The sequence below is a fragment of the Chroicocephalus ridibundus genome, chromosome 7, assembly GCF_963924245.1.
Source record: "Chroicocephalus ridibundus chromosome 7, bChrRid1.1, whole genome shotgun sequence".
Classification (NCBI taxonomy): Eukaryota; Metazoa; Chordata; class Aves; order Charadriiformes; family Laridae; genus Chroicocephalus; species Chroicocephalus ridibundus.
In genome coordinates this window covers 21,257,128-21,282,483 of record NC_086290.1, presented here as the reverse complement: position 1 = coordinate 21,282,483, position 25,356 = coordinate 21,257,128, and the positions used below count along the sequence as shown (strand labels likewise).

At 36.7% G+C, this 25,356-nt stretch overlaps 1 protein-coding gene across 7 annotated transcripts in view; it reads left to right on the top strand.

Annotated features, from left to right (window-relative positions):
• The window catches only part of LOC134518103 (sodium channel protein type 1 subunit alpha), a 103,024-nt gene that overhangs the window by 5,350 nt on the left and 72,318 nt on the right, over positions 1 to 25,356 (top strand). For 4 of the 7 annotated variants that reach the window (XM_063340345.1, XM_063340351.1, XM_063340352.1 and 1 more), the window contains one exon: positions 2,981 to 3,060. The exons of 1 other annotated variant lie outside the window; for it this stretch is intronic. The gene's annotated coding sequence lies outside the window, so the exon portion shown is untranslated. Of the gene's footprint in view, positions 1 to 2,097; positions 2,114 to 2,198; positions 2,317 to 2,980; positions 3,061 to 25,356 lie in introns of those variants that run through there. 2 more of the 7 variants (XM_063340348.1, XM_063340349.1) reach the window with 2 other exon arrangements.

Sequence of the window (25,356 nt, the reverse complement as noted above, 5' to 3'; positions counted from 1 at the left end):
TACGTTAAGCTGGGGGAAAATTCTGTGTTCAATGTTATGTTCAGGACTAAAACTGTAGGTACTGTGGTATCTCAGAGATTTTTACTACCTGGTATTTATTAAGCTATCCAGATTCCTAGTTTATTGTTTTCTTTTGTGGTATTTATTTCACTTCAAAATGCAACATTTTGAAGGAGTCATGCCTGTAAAATGTCAAATGCCCAAACTGTAGCAAAGACTGGAGGAACTAATATTAAAACTTCAAGCTGAGTAAGTATTCTGCCTTTTAACCTAGTGATAAATTTGTATTTATAAACGCCAGGCAATTAATCATTTCCAGAAACATCCTCTGTAAACAGAAATATTTCTGGGAATGATTAATTGGCATCAGCAATAGTATATGAACGTTTGTTTAGTATTTAAAATTCTAAGGATGATTCTGAGTAAGGGGTGTTAGTAGCACTACAAAGTAATTCATCACCTGCAAATGCTCTTCATGACCCCAAAGAACTTTACAAATATATGAAAAAAAGATAACTCAGCTTTTACAATTATATCTAAATAAGAATCAAACAGTTGAAGAGTGTATTACCACCTGATAATGATAAAATAATGGTTTGTAGATCTTTCTGCCTCAAGGTCATAGAATTGAACAGCATATGGGTAGTGGGGACCTGCCTGAGGTATGTAGCAGCCTACCAGTAGTGCCAGCAGAAAAGCTAAATTCAAAACTGGTGATAATGGAAGCAGTGAAACATGAAAGCATGGGAAGTCTTTCTAAATTAGTGCTTAGGCATATGCAAAGGGGAGTGGTTGCATAGTAGTAGCCAGCTTGGTCTTGCCCTTTGTATGTCAGCATTTGAGTATTAGTATTTGGATATAGTATGGTGTGTTTTAACTAAATATTTAGTGTCATAAGGTTGCTTGCTGTGTTCTTTTAATCACTGTAATATTTGCAGAGAAAATATTAAAAATTTATGAGATTTTATTTCATTGTTAGAAAAATTGTTCATAATATGCTGTGTTGATAAATGCTTGCAAATTAGGTATTACACTGAGAGATTCCAAGTGCTTGTTGTGAAGGGCCAACCATGTCAGGCTACTGCTGGGAGGTGGAGAAATTCAGCTTTCCTACCATACTGCATGCACCCCCCTCCAGCATGGCGGACACCAGGGTTTTTCAAAAGTGTTTGCCCGTGGCCACCCCAGTTCCCCTTTTTTTTTTTTTCTTTCTTTGTCAAGAAAGCAAAATGAAAAATATATAACACTGTCTGATTTAGCTCAAACTGGGGCTGATCCAATGCAGCTGGAGTTTGTTGTATTACCAGTTACTGTTACTTAGCAGTCTGAATTTTAAAAAGGAGCATTTTTTGTCTAGGTTCCATATTTGGCTGCGCAGCTGTCATCTGAATACACGTGAATGTATAGATCTGACGTGGCAGTCATGTACCAGGCTGTGAGATTGGCAATGCAGACAGTAATAGATTGACATGTCATATGACTCTGGCACAGGAACATTTTTTTTTTTTTTTAATTGAACCTATGACTGTAGACATTGAATCTACCACCGCTACTCAGTGAGGAGGTGTAAAACAAGGCAGAGGACAGGTAACATTTAGTTGTGTCATGCCAGGGGCTCATCTGGAAATGTTTCTGGTGCTTTCATAAAAGACAACCCAAAGTATTTCCTTCTTATGTTTCAGAGACAAGTAATCAACAGAAAAGAAGTGAAAATTAAAGAAAACCTTTAGTCGTTTAACACTGGATAAAGGAAATCTACTTAGCAGAACCCCTGCCCTTTGTTCCTTGCTGAAGGAACACGGGGCTGTAAATTTTCAGACTCGTTTAAGTCAGAAAATCTTTTTAAAAAGCAGTCTTTTACAGCCGGTTCATTTCTTTTGCCAGTAGATGGGGCTGTCCTTTAAGGTGATAGCTCAGTATCTTTTTATTTTCCCTTTTTTATCTTCACCCTTCTCGCTGTCTCTCTTCCTCCTCCTCCCATCCCCCCTATTTTTTTATTTTTTTTATTTTTTTTTATTTTTTTTTTGCCTGCTGTTTGCTGATTTGTATTAGGTACCATAGAGTGAGCATCGGAACAGGAAGCCGAGAATGAAGCAGAGAGGATACTGCAGAGGTCTTTTTTTTTTTTTTTTTTTTTTTTTCTTCCCAATGAGAATGCAGCAATTTATAAATACTCGGTAATCTTTGGGAACTGGGAACCTGAACAAGTTTATTAGAGAGCATTTCAAGCATTTCATCATCACTATCTCTTGGGTTTTGTTGGTTGATTTTTTTTTTTCCCCCCTCATAATACATTTGAAATTCATGTTTTATAAGGTAAGCCAGCAAGATGTTAAATCCTAGACCTTAATTCATTTATGTTAGCTGTCTGCGTGGGGTGTGTCCCCCCCCCCCCTTTTTTTTTTTATTGTTTCTGAATGCTTGCTTTGTAGTTATTGTTAAGCATGTTATTCAGGAGAAAATCCAATTTGCTGTTTTTAAAAAATGTTTCAAAAGCTACAGTCAGGTCTTTTGACAGCACAGCATTTTCTTACAAGATGGATTTCACTGGCCTTATATTTTTGGGTGTTTGCCAGTTTGTTGGGGGTGGGGGTGTTTAAATTATTATTCAAGATTTTTACTCTGAACTGTTTAGAAGTTAACAGAGGTCATGTTGTTCCTTCACAAGGAAAATGTATTAAGGGCTAAAACAGGCAATGGTGTAGTCAAAATCCTAGCATTGCAGGAGTGTGCAGGTTTCCTTCCCAAAGAGAGATTCTGCTTTAAGGCTAAATGCTTCACAAAAATGCTTGATGTTTACTGAAGGAAGAAAGAGCTCCCGCTTCTTTTTTTCTGTCCCTCTGGTTCCCCTGCCCTTAGCCTTTCTGATCAGGTACCCTGCTAGAAGCCCATACTTTAATTTCCACACTGATCAGGACTGGTTGTGATGCTGTAGGTATAACTCGGTTCATAATCTGAACCGTCTTGCTTTTTCAAACAGCACAAGAAATTTGCCAGGTGGACATCAAGCTCTTTCAGCGTATTTTCTAACATGGATTTCTTCTCTGCTGCTTGTCTGAGGTATGTGCTTAAAAGACTCCACTGAACTAATTTACCTGAGGTTGGGCTGTCTGTTCAATCCACTCAGCCTTCATCCTCCCTTTGAAAAAATTGTTGTTGTGTCTTCTGCAATATTTGAAAATGGATTGGTGTTTGCTATCTCTATCAAAAACCTGTTCATTTGTACTTATTCCAGAAATGCTTATTTTGTAGTTATGGTGCCAAACTCCTGAGCTATATTGGCTGATGTTAGTATTGCGTTCTTGAAGTGCTCCTACTTTTCTATTGTGTTTTTCAGGCTTGACCAATCTGTTAATATAAAGTACAAAGGAAAAAAGACTGTGCTAAAAATGACTCTGAAAATCTTATGGTTGCTGTCAAGACTGACACCCTGTTAGTTTGTTCTGTTGAGCCTGGTTTGTGTGATCTTGAATATTTGCTGAAGTATTTAGATATAAGAAAGCAAGATGGAGACAGGCAGCCTTAAACTGATTGTCCTCAGTTTGCCAGGTAGTCACAGAAAGTTCTCATTATTTTAAAGAAAGTGTCAATGATGGGAGGGGGAGAAAGTAAGACTTTTAGCCTGCCTCAAGGGATGTCAAATTTTTATTGCATAAGGCATACTATAATCAGTATAATTCTAGGGAAATTCTAGGAGAACAACAGCAATTTGCATAGTATCTTGAACCAGAAAGAAATAATTTTAAAATTCTGACTATAATGACTGACAAGAAAATTATATAGATGAATGTATATCATGGAACTCTACATCCCATCAACTGCTTGAAACAATACTTTATATCAAGGGCAAGGGTACTTTATTATTGATCACTGAAATCAGCATTGAAATTGTCGTATTATAACCTAAACTTGCTTTGAAGTTTCAGAAGTAGTAAATGTCAACAACTGAGATAGTTGGGAAGCTAAAATAAATGACAGATTATTTCATTTTTTAAATTAAGGTGGCCTTGAACTAGGAAACCTTTAGAATGTCTATCAATATGACGCTTTTCTTCGAGTACTATCCCAAAGCCAAGCACTTTAAAGGACAGATGATTGTTGTCTCTTAAGGATGGAATCACTGCTACTATCCATACCACACCTCATCCTTCCAACATGTGAATTCTACTGTGAGATGTTTGTAAATTAATGACAGAAGCAGATATACTTAGGGAACAAAACCACAAAGCTTAGCATTGGATTTTGTCTCTTAAGTGGTATTTTACTGATGCTTCTCTATCATTTTTGGCTACCTTAAATTGAAGAACTGGGATTAAAGGAGTGTGAAGGTTTTTCTGCTCTTGGTTATGAGAAATATTGTGGCAGTAATCAGGAGAAGTGGTACTTTTTTTTTGCAAATTTCTTTTGAAAAGGGGCAGAAAGCTTGCTCTAATTTGTGTGCGTATGTATTTAGAATTGTGATACTCTTCTGGATGAATGTCTTTTCTTTCATATTATTAATTTTCTGAACTCCAGTACCAACTCACCTGTGGGAAAACATGTTAGGTCTGTTGGGCTAAACATCCTGAAGAGATCTGTTGATTCTCTTCCAACAGCAGGAACATATGCTACCTTCTTTTTCTCCTTCGAAGACAGCTGACAGGAGGCAGTAGGATTCCACAAGAGTGAGAGACCTGTATTTGACCTGTAGACTTTTTGTTGATGACAAAATGAAGAAGAATTTAGCAAACTAAATTAAAATTTGAACAATATATATGCACACTTGTAAACTGAGAAAAAGAAATGTTATGCTGTCAGTAAGACATACTAGATAAGGTACTACATAATACCCTTTAGGCTTTTTTTACCATAATGTTTTAGAGCACTTAAGAGACCAAATTGCTCAAAGAGAAAAAAAAAAATCATAAAGTTGAAATATTCTAAAATGGAAAAAAATGAACATTTGAGTAAATTTTAACCATTAAAAGACATAACTGATGTTTCTGACTGAGCCTAATATTGGAGGGAGATGGGAAGTATCGTGCAAGTTCTCAAATTTTTTTCTCAAAGCTCAGTAGTTTTGGCATGTTACTTCTATTTTTCTAGTTGTAGGCTTATTCTTTGTAGATTCCTATCCATGAAAATACAAAAAAGTTGGATGGAAACAACTGAAAGTTTGGTATGGATAAAGTAATTAGTTAAATGGCAAATGTAGACTCAGAAATCATTACCCTTTCTACAGTGGGGTTATTCCAATTTCTGTAAAATGTACCCATGTCTTTTATTTTTCAATATTAGTAATATTTATTTAAAGAATCACTTCAGTGTCTTACTGAATGCATAGGTGGTCAGTTTTTTCAGTCTTCCTGTCTTTTACTGATATTGTGTCATCAATTCTGTCTCTTCCATTTCCACCAGTGTGCGTGGTTCCAGGTCCCCTTTCACGTTCTTCTAACATGCTATTTGTCTCTGACAAAAATAATTGATTATATTTTGCACTTATTACCAAAATTCTGGGTAGCACCCTTCCCTGCCATACTAAATGTCACTTGAAAAAATACATTTCTGACTCAGCCACCATTCTATTTAATGTTTGCATTTATCAGCCCCAGAAGCTTGCTCTCTTCTTCCTCTTTGTGTTGGGAAATTCTCATTTCATTACTTTTTCCAAATGCGAGTTTACACCCCTTTCTGTCTCAGCAGTATCCAGTGCATCTCTGACCATCTTTCCAGTGCTCTATTTTGAAGTGTTTCCATCCTTCCTTTTATTCATGTCCTCTTTTTTTCACAAGTCTCTGGGAAAAAAAGGACGTAACCTCTCTCTCTATTTTTGGTCTCAGAAACATCCAGCTCAGTTTGTGCTTTCAAACTTTATCCCATCTCATGCCTTCTATCTTGGTAACTTATTTCAGTACCTTGCAAACATGCTGATCAATCTTTTTTGTCTTTCTCCCACGCCTTAAACAGATCCTCTAACCTTACAGCATCTGATGCTTACAGCATTGGCTTTTTTAAATTACCTCATAATACAATTCAAAACACTGAAGATCATCCTCCTGGTAAAGCAAAACAAAACCAAACAAAACCCCAAATCCTGTCAAGGTCAGAAAGAAAAAAATACCAATAAATGTAGAGGCTTTTGTGACTTAAATGGGCTTTATTTAATAGTGGTATTGGTCAAAGACGACAAAACTAAGCAGTAGCTACAGTACTTTTTAACTGAAGTAACGTATCTGAAGGAAGCTTTGAAATGCTTGGTTATTTAAGTGCATTTCAAGCCAATGACTTGACTGTGTTCCAGATGTATTTTCCTGCAGTGCTTCCGTCCTCTCATCCCTCCCTGGACTCCATTTTCTACTTACTCTTTAATGGTGTTTCCTTCAGAGTGAGATCTTTCATTTTCTTTAATGATTTGAAGTCTCTAACCATTTTGTTTAAAATTATTGTTGAATTTATATGCCAAGAGGAAATCATGTCTAAGGTATTTCTGAGGCAGAGAGACGCTCCTTCTAGGTATGTCTCAGCAGAGCTCTTTAGTAGCTTTGCAGGATTCCTGGCATAGGTCCACAGATGAAGAAGGAAGGTAAGAGGCTGGTGAATCATTAGAACCTGAATAATGAAGATGAATTCTGTTCTATACATCCATAGTCGGTGGGACAAGAAGTGAAGACTGAGGAAATGGGCTCTTCCAGGTGACATATGGGGAGGAGCTTTTCTAGTAGAGAGGACAGTGAAAAGCTGCAATAGAGTGTCAAGGGAAGCTGTGAAATTTGTCATAAAGGTCTGAAGGAAGAGGTTAGATGAAACATCTGTTGAGAAATAGGTATAGTGATCTTGGGAGATGAACTAGGTGGCCTCTGATCATTGTTTCCAACCCGATTTTTCTGTGAGTCTATGAAAAGAAGTAGATATCTGAGGTAAAACAGACTTAAAGAAAAGTATATCATAAATTATATAGAGTTCAAAATAGACCTCCTAAGAACTATCTTTATTAGGATTTACTTTAAGTATATAAGCATCCCCTCAAAACATTTATTCTATGGTCTATTCTAAGTATGTCTTGATAAATATACACTCTGCAACACTTCATATGTATCTAGAAAGAACAGAAAATATGTCCTTATTTCTTAGGGTTTCTTTTAGATTAGATAGGCTTTACTGGTTAACAATAGCGAATATGTGAATAGAGGGGTAGGAAAAGGATATTTGGCAAATCTGATCGATTTTTGCTTATTGTTAGGAGAATACTGTACATTTAATGAAAAAGACTTTTAAAATTGATAGTTTATCTTCAGCAGGGAGAACTAGGACACTTCAAAAGCTGATTAATTAAAGTGACTGTACCAGAGCCATTTTGATGTTTTGTATTTTATGTTAACGTTCAGTATTTCTCACAGCTGAGAAACCCAATCTGATACATTTATTTTCTGAAATGAAAGCCTATCATCTGAAATGTGCAGTGATGGATAGAGATAGAGAACTTTTCAGAGCTCCATACTGGCTATGTTAACAATGCTTAATTGAAAAAGAAGTTATCAAACAATTTTTTTCTATTTTTTTCTTAAACATTAAATATGCGATCCAAATGTTAGCTGGAAACCACACCTCTGAGTATTTTTGCCTTTAGCTCAACTTATTTCTCTTAGACACACACTGGGGAAGATAGACCAGAAAGGATGACCCTTTACTACGTTTTCAGGACTTCATATTGTCTCAAAATAAAATTTATTACAAATCTACAATTCTGAATTAATAAAATCTTATTTCTGAAACAAAAACTTTGCGCTCCAAGGATAATGATCTATATATTAAAATAATTTTTTTCTTAGTCATTTTGGCTCCATCTAAGCCAAGAGTAACTGGCATTGAGATACCTTGTGTCTGCAAAGGGTCTTGTCCTTAAAAACCTGGCGGCTGCATGCACCCCAACAGGGTATGCCTTCTGATGTGAGTGAACTCTTGAGTCATGTCCCCAGACTCCCTGGGAAACTACTAACTAAAACAAATTAAAATTGTACCAGGGTCATCTCTTTTTTACAACAGAGGTGATTGTGTCCTCAGATCCAGGAGTATTTCTTAACATTTATTAATGCATTGACTTCTAAGCTGTAGAGCAAACAAAATAAATATTGTTCATACAAATATATATTAAAAAATATATAAATATATATCATATATTATAAATATATATTATATATATCATTAAATATGTATATGTTTACTTAGAATGAGGTAATAGCATTTTATTATGCAGATTTTTTTTTAGAGTATTGCTTTAGGATAAGCTAAATAAATTCACAGACTGGAATAACAGGTTAATTGAGTAAATATAAAATATTTTAACTTATGAATTAACGATTGAAAAGGAAACAGAACAATATTGCCTTGAGTGTCCTTTAGGAGCAGTTTATAGTTGGAAAAAAATAAATTTGAAATGTATAGTTTCTTTTTCTACCATGGAAGTCACTGTGACGGAGAGACATCTTCAGATGGATTGTTTAACACTAATTAAGAAATTTAAATTGTAGTGTAGAAGATTGTTAATCAATACTTACAAGAAATGCAAGAACAATTTAGAAAGTATCTTGCTAAATCAGATGCCAAACTGGACTCAATTCAACCCAAAACTTGTTTCATTTTTTTTTATTCTGAATACTTGCATGAAAACCAGTGTTCATGAATCATTAAAAATACATTCCTATTTAATGGCAAACTAAATTGATTTTGTTTAACAAATGATGGGTAAGACATATATAGGGTCTGAGAAAAGGAAGATATATCAAATACACTTAACATCTGCTGCAAAATAGTATACTTTACTCCATAGAACTGTTTTCTGGGACTGGGGAGCTTTGCAAAAATCTATTTACTGAAACAGCTAGATGAGGAAGGCTTGCCCCATGTTATTTCAGGATGTTTCTGTCTGGTTTTCTGTCTGCTTTTTGATGGGCAAATATAAAACTGCATGTAACATTTTATAGAAGCAGAATTTGTACCCAACTGGCCTAAAAATGTGTGAGAGAATTTTGCAAAGTATCTTTATTCTAATACAAAAGCTCATCTGCAGAGGTTCCTTTCCACCTCAGCCAGTCTGGGAGTCTGTGATTCTGTAATACAAAACCACATCCCAGGAGTGCAGGGTGGAGGATGTCACTAGCGTATTCATCTGTAATAAGGAGCAACTATGCACCAAAATACAAATAATGAGAATATAGATAGAAATATAAACTATTAAAAAATTAAATATATTAGATTATAAAAAAAATTATTAATAGAAATATAAATAGAAAATTTGGAAATGCTAATGTATACACAGTCTTGCATCACCAGGTATGAGGACTGTACCTGCTCTGAAGAGAAAACATTGTCATATTTCATGAATGGGACATATAGTAGACAGAAGTTTACAGCTTTATTGATATACATGTGCAATGAGATTAAAAAAAAAAACTTAATTACTTTGAGTACCTTTTAAGTAGAATTCCAATTGAAGATTACTTTTATTCAAATAATATTTTTAGGGTTTTATTTTTGGAATTATTTTTTGAAAACTTTTCTTTTGCAACACTAGTAGCAGTGGCACTACCATTTTGTTTAGCACATGAACTTCAGTCCAACCTAGAAAGAACCATTGTTTCCTTTGGTTTGCTAATAACCACATTTGCTTAGATTCACTATGATGAGTTGAAAATGAGCAACAGCTTAGAAGGGCATACACATTTTGTTGTTTGGGGTTTTTTTAATTGATAGCTGTTATATATAATGCCATTCCCAAGGATTCTTACAGTTTATGGTAGTTCTAGGGCTGCAGCCTGGTGAAAGAAATTCTCATATCTTTTAGACAGTACGTCTGGTAGTTTTGACTCTAGGTTACAAGCTGCCCAGCTGCTGCACAGGCTGGCTGTGAGTCTGTCGCTTGTGGGCATTGACCTCAGACTTGCCCTCTACTTTCCCCTCAAGACAGGTTTCTATACATCTGCGAAGTTTAAGTTCAGGCTGATCCTGAACCAGCACTAAATAGTATTTAATGTCTCTGCTGGGAGAAACAAAAATGCATACTGCTCAAGAGTAGAGAATGATGAATTACGGGACAGGCTAACAAGAGAAAGCAAAGTAGCTGATGCCTGCATGCCTAATGCTTAGACAATAGCTAGCATTGAGTTTCTTGGGGAAAAATCAAAAAGAAAAAAAAAGCTGGGAAAATATGAATCAATTAATTTTTAAAAATGTAGCAGAGTAGTAAACATTCAATTTTATTTTTAAAAGCTATTTCTCTGTTCGGAACCAGGTCTGTGTTCAGTACATTAAGTACTATTTAACTGTCTAATAGTAATAACAGTGTTTTATTCAAAAATTTCCTCTCCATTTTTCTTTGACCTCTTTGCTCCTAATATTTCTATGGGTGTCTCAGCAGTGACATTTATTTCTCAGGGTTATATGCTTTGTAGGATTCTGAAATGTGGAAACTTCTTGGGTTTGGCAATAATTTTTTTTCTCTTCTGTGATTAAAGATTGTGATATAAGGCTGAAATTTCATAAGATAGGTCTAAGCTTATGTATGTAATTCTATATTTAGATGCTTAGGCAAAAAATACAATGTTCCAAAACAGAGTGACAAGAATTTCATATTGACTTTTGTGTGAATTCTTGATTACTTAGCACTTTGGAAAAGGATCGCTTATGCCTTTAGCTGTCTGTTCACATAAATTCCAGATATAAAATATGAGCCATTTGCTCTCTTTTATGTGAGAAGAGATTGTGAAGATGGTTAAATAATGGCTGTGGGTAGTGAAACTGTGATTAGCGTTATTCTGAAGTCCACACAGTAAGCAATTTTCCCTTCTGTTTCAAGGTCTGCAGGTCTGCCTTTCTCTGTGTAATGCTTCTAATTCAGGTGGCTTTCCTGAAGCAGTAATTATCTGCTTTGGGGGATTAAAACAAAAAATATATTCAAGACATTGATGTGTTATCTCAGTTTAAATACCGTATTGCAGTGTTGTAGAGCATATTTTTACTTCTGGAAGTTTCAGGAAGTTTGTTCTTAAAAACCTCCTGCTTTCTGGCTCTGTCAGGCTGTGGTTCTGAAAGCATTCCTTCATATTACTCCCTCAAGTACACCATCTTGAACTTTAACACCTCTTAAATTCTAGATTCTTAACACAAATTGTTCTATTTCAGTTTGTGTCCAACATTACCTGTTGCCTTGCATATGTATGGATATTTTTATATGCCTATAATAGGCAGGGGTTCCTGTAGGGAACCTAGGACACCAATCTGTACGTGCCATTTAAACACAGAGAGAAAGCGTGTTATTGCCCCAAGCAGTGTACAATCTAAGTACAAGGAAAAATGCTCAGATGGCACAGAGAGAAAGACCTTTAAGGTGAAGGAGTAGTTTTGGTAGCGGAGCAGCCTAACCACTGAAGAGTTTTGGATGGTATCTTGAAAAAGAAGGGAAGGCCTTTGCAGGTATTTGTGTCTCATAAATGTGACTGGGAATCGTTTTCAAAAGCACAATGTTGATGTAAATTAAAAATTTGAACAGTGGAGTTAACATCTGAAAAATGGCACTTGGGATAACGAAAAAAGGCTGCAAAGACCCTCTGAGAGGTCGTCTATTTTCTGAGAATTTATACAGCAGGATAACAGAGCCTAAGCAACTAGTTAAAAAATCATCTTGGATATGGGCAGGCTTTGTTTGATAAGGTCAAAGAAACTTTCTTATAAACATGATGGAAAACAGAGTCTTGTTTGACAATAATAACCTTGTGGATGCCTAAGACTGTATCTTAGGTATGTATGGGGAGGGGCGAAAGTACAGTAAGACTTAGACATAAATTCCAAAACTTAGACGAGGACATTTGACACACGTAAGAGATTTATCATGACTGCTGGTAGCTCAGATACCACTAACCTCAGCAGCCCTTAGGCTTGGTTGCTAGCCTTTCATGTGCTGTGTTAAGCAGGTGTAGACTGGGATGAATCACTTCACCTAGAAATTGAAAACACTTAGACCAGTAATGGCAGTAGAAGGAAGTCTGAAAAAATTACAGCTTGGGTCAATTGGACCTTATACAGGATGTTTCTGAAGGGAGCTTACAGACCAAAATAGCTACAGCCATCCATTCTGCTTGCTTACAGCAGGACCCATGTGGTTTGGAGAGCTCTGATGCTATTCTGAAAAGGTAATCTTCAAAGGTGTGTAAACCCATTTACCTGCAGTGTGAACACCTCTTGGCTGTCTGTTGTTCAGGGCACAAGAGCAAAAGTAACTCAAGAGATACATCATCCTAGAATATGTCACGTATCTGCTGCTACAAACTTGGAGATTTGCAAGCAACCTGCCTCCCAAATCCAGAAGGAATTCCTATAAAAGGCAGCATGTACAGGTTAATGTTGCCTCAGGAGCAGCTTGTGACAGAATGCAGTTTTGGCTGCACAGTGTCAAATATAGTAGAGATGTAACCTGAGAAAAATAGGTAGTAAAATTAAATAGAATCTTAAAATTTCACGTTGCTGCTGATAAATCTGTGTGCTTATATTTCAAAACAGGAATCTTAAGATTTGATACTGTAATATATCACACATTTTCACTGAGGTCCTTTCTTCTTAAGGGACATAGTCACTAAGGGGACAGGCTGTGTGGTACCTATTTGCAGTGTTATGCTTTGGCCATCTGTTATGTATCAGGTTGTTGTGTTCTCACTGAAAAAAATGCCTCTTGCTCTACACTCATTTGTCTTTAACTGTGTTTTACAATGGTAATAGTTTGGATCTGTATCTTTTTTGGTTTTGCAATATTTTGGAGATGTTCACTTCTCCCACTTTCTGGCTTGCTCCAAGCCTCTGCAGTCAACCTTCAGTTCACCCAAGAACTCCTCATCGCTCAGACCAGCAGAAAGCCATCTTCACAACCACATACCTGAAAACCCAGCCCCGATCCGATCCAGCTCAAAATGCTCCTCATGTAGCACTCGGCCTCCAGCAAGCCTGGCTGCCTGGGAAGACTGGAACAGACAGGGAGGGAGGGAGTAGTAATAGTACTTCTAGTAATTTATAAATACAAATATCTCTCACTCATATTTAATTTTTATGCATTAGTTCTACAGCACTGAAATATCAAAATATGTTCAGAAAAAGAAACGGCGTGATTTTAGCACACATAGTCAGCTGGTAAAATTTCAGTATGTAAAAGAAAACTAAAGAGAAGTATTCCCCCAGGCTGAAGTGCCTCTGCTTTAACGTAAGACAAAAGAGTTTGAGTTGAAATTACGTTTTTACCCAACACAAATCAGAATTCTTCAAGATATAAATCAAAGATATCAATTAGGTAATAAAAGTTACCTGTGTGAATGAAGTCAATAGCGTGCTTTGAGAACAGCTTCAATAGGATCAAGAGTTCATCTGTTACATTAAAAACTTACATTCTGATGCAATTTCAAATCATAGAGAAAAAACAAGAATTTTAAGAGTAATAAATACATAAAATTGGATAGGATAAACAGGCATAACAAACCAACTCCTACTCAAAATTCTGAAAATTGCAGCTCTGAAAATTCTTCTACATCTATACTTTTCATAGGCTTTTTCCTCAAAAACAAATTAAGATTGGTTTGATGTCATTTCCACATGTGAATATTAAGTCCCCAATTTGTCCTTGCCTCGTAATCAATGTAACACTATCATTTCTAAGCTTCGTAATTGTGCATGTTTCCCTCAGACTTAAATGTTCTTTGAGTCCTTAGAGCCACAGCCTGCACATTGCATTGTTGTCTTCTCTGACAATGTTCATTGTTCACATACTAAAGACTTGCTTTTCATAACTGGATATTTTTATCTTTATGCAGTGCACTTATTTCCGTTGTGCCCCCTCTCAAGCGCGTTGAAAAACGGTTATAAAAAAAATGAAGTTCCCTACTTTGGCTTCTCACTGTAAGCGTGTTTATACAAATGCATCCAAGTTGCATATATATAACACCTGCAGAAACATCATTCAGGTCTCAGAGCCTGGTAGGAAATAGTGCCCTGTCTTCAGACACATTGATCAGACAAGAAGAGAGGCATGCTGAGGAATGCCTCTCTGCATTGTTTCTCAGCTGGGTGTATTGTAAATCAATACCTGACCCTGGGAGCTTGAGTGGCTGAAGCTTTCTCTCATCTAGTAGGGCTAGAACTAGCTTTGACACTGGGTCTGCTATTAGCGAAGTGAAGAGTTATGGGACAAAAATGACTAACCTTGTCATTTATCTTCAAATTATTTAAGATATTGTCCTGGAGACCCAGTGCCAAAATAGCAGAAGACATTATAACTCACTACTAAAAACTGAAAATTACTATTCAGAAATAGCATTCCAAAGCAATTTAACCTCTGTTACAAGATTAAAAAATGATGATTTAGAACAGCAAGAAGCAGTTCAAGTCACAAATGCAAGAGTACTTTCAGTCATTAAAAAGACAAATGTGTGTTTTTGAATGAGAAGAATAGCTGAAAGTATTTTAACCACTAATCACTAATTCATTAAAATGAGTAAACTGTCATTTCCCCATCAGAAAAGCTGAGGCTGAAAGAGGTGTGTTTTGCCGTTAGTCAAATCTGCCATTATTTGCTGTGGTCTCCACTGTACTACGTTGCTGCTCCCATTTGCGTTCTCATGTTACAGGTGGATCCACGTGAACAGATTCACATGATACAGAACTTGTAATCTATCAGTTTCAAATCAAGAAAGAATGCAAGATGGAAACCTTTAAAATTATTATATGTTTTATTACTTCATTATTTTCATTAACATAGTTTAACTTCACATTTGATGTGCACTGAATGATATTTATAGGAACTGCAGATCTCAAGCCTCTTTCCTTTTTATATTTCTGTACCGATATTTGAGAATGGTTTCTTTAAAAAATAATCACTAAATGTGTACTACAATGATATTTTTAGCCACATAGTTCAATACTTTATTTGATAAAGTAAATGTAGCCTGCTTTTTAGTAGTTGATCTGGTCTTCAGCAAAGTACCAGAAGTGGCTCAGAATTTGCTGCAAAATTTGTTATCATTTATGCTAGTTTTCAGTATATAGCTATATTTCAGAAATTTCTGATGAATCGTTTTCTGTTTTTAAATTTAGCATGGTATCCAGTGATATTCCCTTAGTTCTGCTAATTTTTAACTTTGTTGTCACCTGCAATATACATATTTTCTGTTTTCTCAGCATACTTAATGGTATTAAGTTCATTAATTTTTAAATATTCTGGGCTGTTGAACATTTAAAGTCTCTGCACATAATATATTCTTATTTATTTTAAAGAAGTACGTTTCTCTAATTTTTCTTCTTGACTAACCATAGGATTAAAAACCCCAGAAAACTCACAAATCCCAATATTGCTAGATTTCATAGTCTGTAATTGTATAACTTCTAGCTTTTGACTGGATTATTTATTATATCTTTACATTCCTTTATTTTCAAAAATAAAATTAACATCCTGAATATATACTGTAGGGTTAGAATATAAAACATTAAATGACTGGAAACTCACCAGCACCTCAAAAGAAAAAAAGGTGAAATCTTTGCTTTTAAATAAAAGTCAGCGTGGCTAACAGTCTTCATTCAGTGGGTTCCAAACCACTGCTTCTGCAGAAATACTAATTCCCAGGCTTTGCCTTTCTTTGCAAATCTGAAGCTTTTCCCAATAAGGCATTGCTCAAAGAGTGTGGCAGAGGGAGCAGAGGCTGTTGCTGCTGCTTGTAGTTAACCATTGAATAGCAAAAACCATTTCATTGCTTCTAGGAATTTTAAATTTTTTTTCCCTCTTTATGCAACTGAAAATATCATGTAGGACCTTTATAGATCTCAAAACAAGCTAAACGCTGGAGGAAATAAATGAGTGGGGAATCTTTTATACACAAAGCCCCATTCAGCTGGATCTCTTAAATCCAACTGTGATTACTTGGAATTATGCATTGCGGCTTATTATTCTGAGATACTTCCTTCTTTTTATGCCTAAACTCTTATAATTACCGATATTATGTTTTAATTCATGCTTTCTGGGCTAAGATGTTCCATGTCTACACAAAATGCTCTTACAATTTATGAAGTATCTATGTGAACCTCTAGGTGGATGCTGGTGCTCACCAAGAACTATCGATCAGAATTCAGGCTGCTTGCAAATCCCTAGACACCTTCTGACAGTGAATGTCGTACCTTACCTCTGCCCCGAATCAGCTGTGTGGAATATCACAAGGGCAAAAATGGATGGGAAGGGATGGTTGGATGGATGGGGCAGGTAAACATGCCTGAAACCCACCCACACCGGAAGTCAACACACCTTTTAACGTACTCTAGATTTAACTCACTTTTAGCAATTCTTTCTGTGGTCTTGCCAGCTGGGTCACCCCACAGCTAGCTTCCAGGCTGCCCCACAGGGAAACAGTGCAAGCAGAAAGCAAATCTGACCTTTAGTTTTGGTCTTAGCATTGCTTCAGTAAAACAATTGAGATGTAATCACAGGATTACAGTTAGCATGTTTGTGAATGACAGATGACCAAGAAAACTCATTCTGGTAAGTAGGATGATAACTAAACAGCAAATTAGTGGATAGATTTTGATGAGCTGGTGGGGATGACCAGGTGGTCTCCTGATGCAGGAGCTGGAAGTAGTAAAAGCAAGAGGTTCTCCTTGACCATTTTGAAAAAGCTTTCTGCGTGAGACAGCTTAGATGACAGACCAAACCACAAAGATTAAGCTAAGATTTACTAGGAAATTCAGAGAAGTAGTAATGGAGGAGTGTTTTAGTACTTTTACTTTTGGTTTTGTCTCTTTCACTCTGTTCAGAGTAAAGCATATCTGTATCAAGGACTTCTGAAAAGTCTCTGTGTCACTTGCTTCAGCTGCCGCTTTTCTAAGCGGTGAGCTGCACACCGGTGTCAGAAGTATGAAGCTTTGGGATGAATCTGTTACGATATGGTGAGTGTGGGGATGAGCACTGGTGCTGGGATTTTAGGATGGCTGCTGAACTGTAGGTGCCATTTGTAGGAAGGTTAGTCTTTGCCTAGCAGATGTGTCAGAGAGACTTACCAAGGCAATGTGTAACCTACAGGGAGTACATCACCTCAATTGCAAAAGGCAGAGAGATGGAAAATAGCTCTAATGTGCTTGCTTACTTGAAGTACTAGTAGCAATAATTCATGGATGTTAGTGTAAATTACTTTATCTAACATTCAATAGAGTAAATTAACTGTGCAAGTGTACTGCCTCTAGGCACAAGGTGCCAGGGCTTGAGCCCTGGCAGGTCTTATGACTACTGTCATGTATAGCCGTGCCTGGACACAAGATTGAGACATGGTGGCCTCATGAATATCTACTTAATGAGAACTTGTGCAAAATGACATTGGACTAACATTGTTAATGCAGATTTTGTTGAAAATCAGTTCAAAGCCAATCAGGAAATAGCTGAGAGTTGTTTACTTGTTTATTTTTCACCAGGTCTGTGTTTTGGAAGAAGTTTCTTTACAGCAGCGATGTGACTTTTTTTATTCATTATAATAAATTTTGAGAGCTATCTGTATATATAAAATAGTTTGTGAAGCAAAATAAAGTTGTATCTGCAAGAACAGATACTAATTATGCTACTGTAAAGAGAAATTGTTAATCTCCTAGTAATAAGCCATTTCTTACATATTATTAGCAAATTATTAATAAGTTGGAAGCAGCCTACTAAGAAATATCAGAATCCTCTTACTGTTGGTAAAAATCATTGCTTGTTTATGAGTTCAGAATCACGAAACTGCAGAGGGACATGTGGGGAGAGCTGTAGATGTGTGGCTTTAGCAGGATCGGAAGCGGCTGGTAGAAAGGATACATTGCCTTGCCCACATAAAGAGCAATAAAAATGCCATGTGTTTACAGGCATGTGTTACCTTACATGTGTTACATGACATTAGCATATAACATACAAATTATTTTGACAAACACTGGATCACATGTAGCCCAAAGAGAGTATTTGTTGCATCTCATAAAACCTAAGATATGCTGACAGCTGCGGAAGGGAATGATGAACACAGGAGCTATACAGAGGTCTTGCAGTGGCAATAGCGCTTCCCAGGCTGCAGCGTTGGTTTGTGGTTTGAGCATCTCCCGTTCCTTGAGCACTCCCTCCTTTCAAAGACAATTTTTGAGATGGATCCCTCACTTTGCGTGCTGCAATGCACTGACTCAGCATATAATACCCTGTTTCTAAAACAGAGCAGTGGGGCTGTTACTGCCTCTGCTCCGCACCATGCACAAGCGTGTGCTGAAACATGCCTGGAGTGCACAGTGAGTGAAAGCAGCGGGATAAAGTGTGAAAACTGGTTTCTAATATTTAACTGGAGAAAGCTGAAACTCAATTCTTCTACCTTTCATACGGTGTCTGGGTTTACTGGTTTCCTGTGCATTACAAAAAGTATTTAAAAGTTTCTACAGTTTTGGAGTTTTTATCAATTCATAGAAGTCCAATCATTTTACTTGAAAAACAGCAATTCTTTTGGTTTCCTTAATTAGTGTTGATTTTTTTCCCATTACCTTGTGTGTTAAATATGTTCCTGTTGTCCCCTCATCCGCTTCTTTGATTCAGGGGAACTTCAAGAGTGAAATCAGTGCTTGCTGTTCTGTCTGTTTGCAAGAAAAATACACACATAACTAAAACTGTCAGAAAGTTTTGAAAATGTAAATACTTGCATTATTACGTCTTTAAGACTTCTGGTTATGAATTCAAAGTGCCCCTTGCATTGACCACATGAGACAGCAAATACCAGAATACTGTTAATGGAGTTAAGCAATCCACAAAGCTCATAATTTGGTAACTTTTTTGAGTATGGAGATGTCTTTGAGTTTGTTAGCTCTGTAAATTTGAGATCATTCCAGGGTGTGGAGCAATCTGTTTTCCATCAGCTTTTATTTCTTTTTTCCCAAGTGTGGTAATATGCCAAATCCAGAACTTAAATCTTGTCTTAAATTCAATTTTACTTTAATGTAAAATGAATCAGTAGCATTATATAATTTACACTGCATAGCCTACGTTGCTTTGGTTTTGTTTTGTTTGTTTTTTGTTTGTTTTTTTTTTTTTAACTGAAGAAAGGTGCTGTTATGTTTGCTAAGGTAAATGGAAACAGATGTTTCAGACATTGCGTGAGAAAATTAATCTTGAATTAGTAATGTAGATTGCCAATAGAAGGGATCCCTGCTTTGATCAAATGAAAGAAAGCAGAAAGATTGCTATTCTGTACTGCAGTCATTTGCTGCACAAGATACACTGCAGGAACACAGTGAGCATGGAATTCATTCAGCTTGGTAGCAGTCCAGTAGTTCTAACCTATTAAATGTATTTGCTCAGATGGAGTAGTAATGCAGATGCATTGTGACTTGTCCCATTAAAATATTTTTTTTTTCTTTCTATGGAACTGCATAACTAATTTTGTTTTCTCAGCTTTCTAAAATAGAAATGACTTGGTTGCAGTTAATGGAATTAAGCTAGCAAAGCGGTAAGCAGAAGCAAGCTATTTATTTTTAATCTAAAGCAAAGCACATTAGCAGTATTTTGGTTTATAGATACATTAGTTAAGTTTAAAAATGTAATGAGAATAGCAATCTCAACAATGCATACATATATACTAATAGTGATGAGTAAAATGCTGTACCCACATCATGTGGTCTTCTGATTTACTCTAACCAAGAAACAGGGATAGAACTAAGAATCTAGGTATTGGGGGGGGGAAAAGGCTGCAGCTACACAAAAGTCTGCTTTGACTGCAGCAGACAACAGTTCCTAATACAGATAGCTCACAGGGAGCATTCTTGTTTTTCCAACATGGGGGTTTTGCTTGGTCAGTTATTTTGTTTGGGGAGGGCTGGCTTCTTTTATTTTGTTTTATTTCATTTTATTTCTCAAAACTGAGGCTTCTTCCTGAATTGAAGAAATTAATTGGGAGTGAAAACTAGAACTAAACCCTCTTTTCCTATAGGTATTCCTAATTTTTTTCTTCTCAGCTATGAATATACCTCCAGCGGTTTTCAACTGACTCTTCTCAAGTGAATTTATTAGATATAATAAAGAAATAGCTCTAGGAGCAGGGATCAGAAGGCATGATTGCCTTCCCAAATGAAGGCTTACCATTAGAATGCCAAGTTCTTGTTTCCTTACGGGCTTTCCTTCTGTCCCATTAATGTTGATTTCATTCCTGTATAGCAATGGCAGAGCACTGCAAGGAGAGATCAGATGGTCTGTTGCCCGTGGTAGTGTAAGAGTTTTGCTGATTGATGGGAAGTGTGGCTTTGAATTCCCTGATGAGGGAGTTTAGCATAGATACTCATGTTATGAGATGTAAGCTAAGCAATTATACAGTAGCGTGGGTATCATAGACATTAGCTATATTTCCTGTCTCTCTGTTCTGCTTTCTGGCTGTTGGGCAGCATAGACTGGGCTACTAAACTGCCTTCCTAAATGCTATAGCTATCCATGGCTGTTTGCAACTCTGTGGCAAACCAAATAGTTGTATTTTCCCCTCATCACACCCCTTCTTTGACTCTCCCTGCGCCAATAACCTTGCTTTGTGTATCAGCTTAGCTAATGGAAATCTCTGGCTGCAAAGCATAGACTTTCACTTGAGGTAGTATATAGCATTTGATTGCTTCCAATATTTCAGATACTTCATTTATAGCTTGGTGCATATGTTTGTACCCTATTCTGATGTCTGCAGTATTAATGTACCTACCCTTTATTTAAGATTAGTATGTATTAAATAGTTAGCCAAGTCCAAGTAATCTAATGCAAACAAGTCCTTGTGCCCAGACCTGCATTATCCGTGCCAAGAGAGAACATCAAGAAGATGGTGAAAAAAGATATGGGAGAATCCTATTATCAGTCTGGTAATATGCATGTTTCCCTTATAAGGCTGTCCATGAGAATTAAATTTAATTTTATATACGAGCTAGAGGGAGTCATAAATAGTTGCAGAGTCCCAGTATTCTAATCTGATTTCTTTCCTTCTGCCAAATGTGTTGCTTTGGATATCCTACTTGCCTTTGCTACCTGTAGTAGCCCTAAAATAGAGATAAACAGACCAGATACAGGCTTGGTTCTATGAAGAAAGGAACAGGAGTTTCTCCTTAGCTAGGGCCTCACATACAGAACTGCAGTAGTTGGCCATACCTTCCTTCCTCTCCTCCCACAAATCCAAACTTTGAGGAAGGTAATTTATATTTATTCTGTATTCTGAAGACAAGAATCCTAATGAGTAGTTGATATATCAAAAATAATGAGAAACTGTACCAATAAACAATGAGAAGTAGTATAACATTGAGATATGGGCTCTGTGAGTTTACATGTAGATTCACTGATCTATCTTTGTTTTGTCATAGCTGTGGTCTGTTAGTTGTGCCTTGAATCAGCCAGGTGTCATTCCCTGTGCATATCACCGATCTCCCACTAATACCTAGTTAGTGTCTTTATAAAAAAGAAATTACTACTGTTACATCATTGCTTCTAGAGCACTTCAAAATATTAATGCTACTGTTTACTACTCTGGTGCTTTTTCAAAACACTTATGCATGATTTTTAATAGAACTGATTAGTTAGTTTATGCCAAAAGCAAAAACATAATGTGTGTCACAGGGCAAGGGCAAAGTGAAGGGCAAAGATTAAATTCTGCTTACTCTAGCAGAATTCTCTTGCCTGAGTTTTCCCTTAGCAATCAGTTTCACAGTGCTGGAAAGTACAAGGGAACAGCAATCTGTGCAGACATTTATGGGTGCCTTCATGAAATGCAAAGGGAGATTAACCAGGCACTGAAAACAGTCCGGTTTCATTTCCTAATTTCTTAATATTTGATTCAATTTAGTGTCATTTTTATTTTCTATTAGTCATGAGAGGTGACTTATTTCTTATAGAACTAAGTGTAACGAATCATATTTTTTGATGTATATAATGAAGAGTCCTGTGAGTCATTAATTCTGCATTCTGGTCTATTCACCATGTCTGTACATTAGAAGTACATTCACATCACGCAGCACCTGTGGTGTTAACAACAGAAGAAACTGAACATCTATGTAGTATGTTCTAGAAACCTGGCACGTTGCTATAGGGCAAATCTGAGAAGCTCCAGCTTTTTTAAGTTAATCATATTGCTATGCTAATTGAGCAAAATGAAATACTGACTAATATTTAAAGCTGATGAGAATCTTGGCACCTGAAGGATGGAGGGAAAGGCAGGAAAAAGATTGTTTTTCAGAGATCACGTTTGATTTCAGCATTTTGATATAAAGGTAATCATGGAAGGCTTTAGATAGGTGTTTATGTAAGTGAAAGTATGAAGCTCAACCAGACAAACATTGTTGGAACTGGGCTGTTATGATCAAATTTCTAGAACATAGGGTCCAGTGGAACTTCAACATCTCAACATTCATTGTATTCTGTGGCAAATGGAAGCCAAATTTTAATTAATAGGTGTGGTCACGGAAGAGCAAACATCAAAGCATGTTCCAGGTTTAGATTTAAGCGTATGGATAATATAAAGAAAGTAGCTTGCTAACTGACTTCTTCAAAGGCTGGTGTGCAACTGGTTTGGAAACGCTGTTAGACAAGGCACCATCTCTCCATCTATTTGCCAACATGCTCCTTTATTGTGCCTAGATTTATTTAGGTGAAATTTGAAGCCTCTAGAAATTTGTAGAAACTCTGTGGATATTTGACAGCTTGAGTTATTCTATAACTATGTGTAGATCTACAACTATACAAGGTGTACAGTAGATCACATCTATCAGGGAAGTGCTGAGCCAATTGCATGTATGTTGCCCAGATGGTCAGTGTGGGCATAGCTAATCCAGTGTAGTTCTGGATGCTTCAGACTTAATATATGTGGGCAGATCAATTGCGCATTGTGCATTGTGCAATTACATGGATGCAGTTGAATAACTTCAGACTTATTCTGCATGTGGTTTACACATGGTCCATGCACACAGAGTATATTGTGTGCAATCTAGAATTATCTGGTTTAAAACAATGTATACTACAAAGTATACATGAATATATTTTGCCTGGGAAATTTCAGAAGAAACAGAATGATTCTATTCTCAAATGTTCTGAGTACCTTATTTTCCAAAATTTGAAATGTTTTGCCAACTGATACACTGCTCATAAGAAAGTCACTCAAACAAAACTGGAGATGAAGAAGGAAAAAAAATCTTGTTCACTCCAGAAGGAGAGTAGGAAAGAACTTAGTAAGAAATCTATATTTTGTGTATTCCTATATTTTTTCCTCTGTTGAATTACCAGTGTTACGCTAAAGAAAAAAAAAAAGTCCATTTGGATCCTGTAAGCAATATGTAGTTATTAAATTAATATTTAATAAATCACTTGATAGAAAGCGGAAGGGTATCAGGTGATTAACTGGCCTGGTATCAATTGTTGTCCATCCCCTACACAGATAAGTGAGAATAAATTCATTTACTATAATAAAGAAAATAAAAACCTTTCACTTAACCACTGTGATATGACAGATGAAAGTGATTTGGGATTAAGAGTATATTGAATTCTGTATGGATTTAATATTGACTTAAATTTGTAGAAGACTTCTGTTTGCAATTCTGAAGCCTTATGATCATGGAAATGCATGAAGAAAAGGAAAATGTATCTGGAATATCATCCTCTAATCTGTTAAGTAGAGGATAAGAAGTATTTAATCTTCATAAAGTCTTCTGAAACATTTTGTTAAGTACAGCCTACATAGATTTAGATACATTGAAAGGTATATATCTGGCTAGCTCCAGGTACATTTGAACAGACCTGAGAGCATTCTAGGATTAATTATACAAAAATAATGTTCCTTTCTACAGAAAAAATACAGGCATCATTAGAAAAGCCCACAGCATTTGCTGGTTTTAAGCTTAGTATGTAAACACAGTAGCTGAATCAAATGTATTTGCAACGTGAAGTAGCTTGTTTCCATGCACCTGCAGGCAAATCCTGCAGGCTGGCTTACCTCCTTGTTCTGCATGCCAGTTCCGGACGCTCAGCTGAACTCTAAAGGTGATCCTGACGGAGCACCATAGGATTTCAGAGCTCATCTTTGCTGACTGCTCGCTGGCTGTTTCCTTCCTCTTCAAAACATGAGATTGCCCTTGCTACTGTCCAGCACTTCCCTCCCACTGTGTCTCGACTCATTTGGCTTGCTGCGCCCTCGCTGGCCACCGTGGCAGGGAACACCGAGTGCTGTATACAGTAGGATTTTCGGACAATGAAGGGAGTTTTCAAAGGAAAATTCGCAAAGAGGAATACCAACCTCCTGGGTCTCACAAGGAGGAGGAGAAGGAAAGGCAGACTTGACTGCATATCATCGTTTGCTGGTGCCCCTGGGGATGATACCAATGCTGAGAGAGAAGCAACAGAAGAGGAGAGAAGGTCTTCATCCCTTCCTTTGCCAAATAAGCTGAGCAGAGAAGAGAGCCTGACTGGCTCTCTTCAGTCTCTGTATCTCCCTGGAGCCCACAGAGCAAATGGGATCCACCTACAGCTATGGCTCCCATAGTATTTGAATAGTGTCTTAGTACGAGGCTTATTTCCCAAATTACGATGCCACAAACGGGGATCAGTTTGGGGATCAGCAAGGACAGTGGTGTGCCAGTGTTTTTTTCTCCTTCTTTCCCAGTATCCATGAGGTGTGACTGAACATTAAGAAATAATGTCAATGTACAAACTGTGAGTTTATAACTGTTCAGTAAAGAGACAGAACAGTCAATTCCCAGAAGTAAACACAACCATGAAATGGGGAGCTGGGGGATGTCTGGAGGACGCTCTCTGTGTAGAGGAAGGGAAAATTTTAAATCCTTGTTGGCTGAGATACGCTTTCTTACATCCTTTTTCCCCTTGATGGTGAAAAAACAGGACGATTCCAACTCCTTTCAGGATGAGAAAGAAGGGAAAGCTTTAGAGAACCAGTTTTGACATGAATCTACGCTCTGTGTGGGTCAATACTTTGTGTTTTGATAGGAGATTAGCTCCCTTTAATTTTTTACAGTGAGAAATCTGCCCCCTGAATTCTTTAGAAGTCATTCCTCTGATAGTGGGTGATGATTCTATACATCTGGGTGAAATATGTTTTTTTAATTTTTCTGAGAAATCAAGAAAATTGGTGTTATAGAGCCCATAAGCACTTTGACTTCTCTGTCTTATTTTATCCACTGTATTCCACTACTCAATACATATGTGCACTTAAGATGTTTGTGCTCACCCTGGCACTAATGATCTAGAGGATTTGGGGCTTATTACTTAAAATATTTTAGTGACATTCTCTTTCATTTCCCAGCAGTGTTTTTCTTTCTTCTCGCTTTATTTGTCATCCAATTTCT